Source organism: Vombatus ursinus, unplaced genomic scaffold (assembly GCF_900497805.2).
Source record: "Vombatus ursinus unplaced genomic scaffold, bare-nosed wombat genome assembly UNPS02014812.1, whole genome shotgun sequence".
Lineage (NCBI taxonomy): Eukaryota > Metazoa > Chordata > Mammalia > Diprotodontia > Vombatidae > Vombatus > Vombatus ursinus.
Genome location: NW_020954590.1, coordinates 71,695,209 through 71,700,439, shown reverse-complemented (window position 1 = coordinate 71,700,439; position 5,231 = coordinate 71,695,209). Strand labels below are relative to the sequence as shown.

At 38.3% G+C, this 5,231-nt stretch overlaps 1 pseudogene; it reads right to left on the bottom strand.

Moving 5' to 3' along the window:
• Positions 1–3,755: 3,755 nt before the first annotated feature.
• LOC114053988 lies at positions 3,756–5,059 on the bottom strand (annotated as a pseudogene).
• Between the last annotated feature and the right edge of the window lie 172 nt (positions 5,060–5,231).

Below are 5,231 nucleotides of genomic sequence, written 5' to 3'. Positions count from 1 at the left end.
AACAACAATAAAAAAAGGCCAACCCTTCCCACCCCATCCCTGCACAGTCCCTTCAAATCCTAATGCATGTTCTGTGATACTGGAACCAAGCATTCACTGGTGAAGGCTCAGGAAACATAAGGCTTGAGGTGAAGAGGACACAGTGAGAGGCAGTGCATAAATCTTGCTGTATTAGAATTTATCCCAGCACCTGTTTGGGTACAGGAGATGCTGGAGGCAACAACGCAGTTGCAGTTTACATAGAATGCTCTATATGTATTTCCCCTTCTAGAGGAGCCATATCTAATGTGGTAAACTGAATGAATAGGACTGGAGGTCTCCAACAAAAGTTAGTAGTGGTACAGTGAGTAAGGGAAGTCCTGTGAAGGCAGTCCCAGCCCCGGAAAGGTCCCTTGCTATCACATCAGAATCCCAAAGTTCTCCAGGATCGATCTGTTAGTGGTGATATTACACCTCCATTTTTGCTGATGGTGGGGAAGAATGCCTGGTATATTCTGGGAGGAACACATAGCAAGGAAGGCTGTTTGTTGGAGTAAGCAACTAGCACACCAGAGCTTGCAGCCATGAGCAGGGACCCTTGTCACAGTTCAAAGGCGGAAAAGAGTTCTTGTGGTCACTCAGACTAGAGCACAGGCCTGGAGATTAGTAAACACACTTCTCCTTAGATCATACCACCTTGGAAGAACTGAAAATTTACAGGTTCCTAAAAGTATCTCTGAAAACAGCTACACAGACCTCTGAAATTTGGAACAGTGTGCCGTCCACTCTGGAAGTAGAGCTCTACTTTAACAAAGAGTTAAAAGTCAAGAAATAGGCTGGGAAGAGATGAACAACAGAAAAAAATTCTGACCATAGAAAGTCACTGTGGTGACAAGAAAGATCAAAACACACACTCAGAAGATAACAAAATCAAAGCTCCAACATTCAACGCCTCCAAGGAAAAAAATATGAATTGGTCTTAGGCCATGGAAAAGTTCAGAAATTATTTTGAAGATCATGTAAGAGAGGTAGAGGAAAAATTGGGACGAGAAATGAGAGTGATCAAGAAAATCATGAAAAATGAGTCAACAGCTTGGTAAAGAAGACACATGAAAAATATAGTGAAGAAAATAACACCTTAAAAAACAGACAAGGCCAAATGGTAAAGAGGTACAAAAAGCTACTGAGGAGAAGAACACCTTAAAAAGTAGAATTGGTGAAATGGAGAAGTAGGTACAAAAGCTCACTGAAGAAAATAATTCCTTAAACACTAGAACTGAGCAAATGGAAACTGATGACTATGAAAAATCAAGAAACAATAAAACAAAACCAAAAGAATGAAAAGATAGAAGACAATGAGAAACATCTCATTGGAAAAAACTGATGTAGAAAATAGATCAAAGAGAGATAATTTTAAAATAATTGGACTACCTGAAAGTCATGATCAAAAAAAGAGCCTATATGTCATCTTTCAAGAAATCATCAAGGAAAACTGCTCTGAGGTCCTAGAACCAGAAAGTAAAACAGAAATGGAAAGAATCTACCAATCACTTCCTGAAAGAGATACCAAAGTGAAAACTCCCAGGAATATTATAGCCAAATTCTAGAGGTCCCATATCAAGGAGAGAACATTGCAAGCAGCCAGAAAGAAACAATTCAAGTATTATGGAGTCACTGTCAGGATAACACAAGATTTAACAGTTTCTACATTAAAGGATCAGAGGGTTTGGAATATGATATTCTGTAGGGCAAGGGAGCTAGGATTACAACCAAGAATCACCTAACCAACAAAACTGAGGATAATTCTTGAGGAGAAAACTTAGGTATTCAAAGAAATAGGGCACTTTCAAGCATTCTTGATGAAAAGACCAGATCTGAATAGAAAATTTTACTTTCAAATACAAGAATCAAGAAAAGTGTTAAAAGGTAATCTTGAAAGCAAAATCACACAGGACTTGATAAGGTTAAACTGTTTACATTCCTACATGTGAAGATGGTACTTACAACACAAGATCTTTTTCATTATTAGGACAGTAGTAGGGGTATATATAGAAAGAGGCATGAGTTGAATATGAAGGGATGACATCTAAAAAACTAAAATTAGGGGGTGGGAGGGGTTTATATTGGGAGGAGAAAGGGAAAGGTAGAGTGGGCAAATTATTTCACATAAAATAGGCAAGAAAAAGCCTTTGCAGTGGAGGGGAAGAGAGAGGAGGTGAGGGAGAGTGAGTGAATCTTACTCTCGTCAGAATTGGCTCAAAGAGGGAATAACATACATACTCAATTGGATGTAGGAATCTGTATTAACCTACAGTAAGCTGGGGGGAGGGGATAAGAGAAGGGAGATGGGTGGCAGAAGCAAGGACAGATTGAGGGAGGGGGTAGTCAGAAGTAAAACACTTTTGAGGAGGGGCAGGGTGAAAAGAGAGAGAATAGAATAAACTAAGTGGGGGGAATAGAATGGAGGGACATATATTTAGCAATTGTAACTGTGAAAAAAATTGAAGCAAGTTTCTCTGATAAAGGTATTATTAAACATAGAGAACTGAATCAAATTTATAAAAAAGAACCATTCCCCAGTTGATAAATGATCAAAAGATAAGAACAATTTTCAGATGAAGCAATCAAAGCTATCTTAACCCTAAGAAAAATGCTCTAAATCACTATTGATTGGAGAAATGTAAATTAAAACAATTCTGAGGTACTACCTCATAGGTATTAGATTGGCTAATAGGACAGAAAAAGAAAATGACAAATGTTGGAGTGGACATGGGATAGAAGGAAAATTAATGCAATGTTGCTAGAGTTGCGAACTAATTCAACCTTTCTGTGGAGCAATTTGGAACCATGCCCAAAGGGCTATAAAACCATGCACACCCTTTAACTAGTAATACCACTACTAGATTTGTATCCCAAAAGAGAAAAAAATAAACAAAAAGGAAAAGGACCTATATGTGCAAAAATATTTATGGCAGTTCTTTTCTGATGGCAAAGAATTAGAAATTGAGAGGATGCCCATCAATTGGGGAATGGATGTACATATTGTGGCATATGATAACAAAGGATATTATTGTGCTCTAAGAAATTATGAGGAGAATGCTCTAAGAAAAACCTGAAAATCCTTACACGAGTTGATGCAAAGTGAAATGCACTGTGTACAAAGTAACAACTATATTGTAAGATGATCAGCAGTGAATGATTTAGCTATTCTCAGAAATACAATGATCCAAGACAACTCTGAAGCACTTATGATGAAAAATGCTATCCATCCTCAGAGAAAGGACTGATTGTGTCTTAATACAGATTGAAGCATACTTTTTTAACTTTATTTTTCTTGAGGGTTTTTTTGTCTATGTTTTCTTTCACAACATGACTAATGTGGAAATGTTTTGCATGGCTATACATGTATAACATTATATTACTTGTCTTCTCAATGATGGGGATGGAGAGGGTAGTGAGGGAAGAAGGGAGAGAATTTGGAACTTGAAGTTTTAAAAATGAATGTTAAAATTGTTTTACATATAACTGGGGAAAATAAAATACTGAATAAAATTAAATTAAAAACTGTCATTACTGATCACCAAAATAATATCAAAATGTGCCTGATCATATAACAAATGGTAACATCTAGACAAGGTAACACTGAATAGTTTCAAATTATTAAGAATAAAGTACACAAAAGCTAACAAAATTGAAAAACAGGGGAAAAGTTACCCTTTATCCTTCTCCAGCACAAAACTTTGGGGGAAAAAAGGGATTCTTGGTTTTGTTTCATTTTACCAATTGTCCAGAAAATCAAATCCTATCTTTAATATGCCATTACTTATATTGAGCTGTGTGGGCTTAGGCTCTGAGATCAAAGCATCTTATGTATCCTCCATTTTGGTGCCAGATGAAAACAGCTTCACCAGGGCTCAGAGATGAAGCCATCATCAAGCAAGCTGACTGAAGATTGGCCAGACCCCGCCCTTTCCTTCTCAGCACTCAGGTTGGGGAACATAAATTTGTCTTGTGAAAGGCCACTGGGTCTTTCCCCTCTGACTACCTCCTTGTCTGTTTGGGCTGAGTCTTGCCAGTACTGGCCTGGGGGGACCTTTTCCCCTTTCTTCATGGACTTGATTTGGCTGGGAGTCAGTGACTGGTAACCTGATTCTTGCCCTTCCACTTGGGAATGCTCTGCACTTATCTTCCAGAAAGAGGATTCCTCCTCCTTCCAGATAGACCCTAGGCCATCCATGCTTGATGTTTTATTTCCCTGAGAGGATTTGGGGGCCTGGGCACCCTAGGACACTTTAGATGGTTGACTTAGTTCATTCTGGAATGTGCCACTTGGTCTTGGATGAACAAAGGGACAATACTGAAATCCACTGGATTCCTTGTTTCCCAGGAGAAAGGGGCAGAGTGTCCATACTGCCAAGTTATATCCTCATCCCTGAAGTATATGACTTTCTGGCCCATAGCCACATGCAGGTTGAGGTAGCAGGAGGTGGGTCTGGTCTGGTAGGCCCCCTGGATGTGGGACTCCACCATGCACTCATAGATGATCTCGTCTTGCTGCTGGGTGGAGGGCAGCCACTCCCACTTGGGCCATACTTCTTGTGGATCTTTTTCTTGTCTTGTGTGATCTTCCTGACCACGGGGCTCAGTGAGGAGAAGTAGGTTTGTCTTTTAGGTTTTCTGCTTCTAGCTCAGAGCTATATTTTTGAAAGTAATACTTCTCTTTGTGTATGGTGATTTGTCCATTGGAAAGAGGACCCCTTTGCATTGTCCCCTAGTTCCCTCTGGAATTTGCTTTATGATGGTAAAAATTATTTGATCCTAGAATTGGATTCAGATAACAAATCAAGGAAAATTGATGAGAATCTAAAGGATCAGCAAATCTCTAAAAAATAAGTTTTGGCTTCAAAAACACAAGAATCACACAAATAATCTTTCAATATAAATCATGACAAAGCCTTAAGTACACACTTGCAAAGCTACTTTGGGAAAATTGAGAACTCATCTAGAATGCTTAAGAAATATCCTACTGCTACCATATTCCTAGCAAGTATAGGCTACTCTTCTCAGCCTCTTCTTTCATACTGATCTTTTCATACCCCCTTCCTAATAATAAGTAAAAACAACAATATGTACCACTTGAACAATTTGGATCATTTAATAAAAATTTGTCAAAAATTCCTTCTACTAAAGTAAATGTCATCTATTTTTTTGTTTCCTCCTTATTCCTTTTTAAGTTATTTATAATAGTCTGT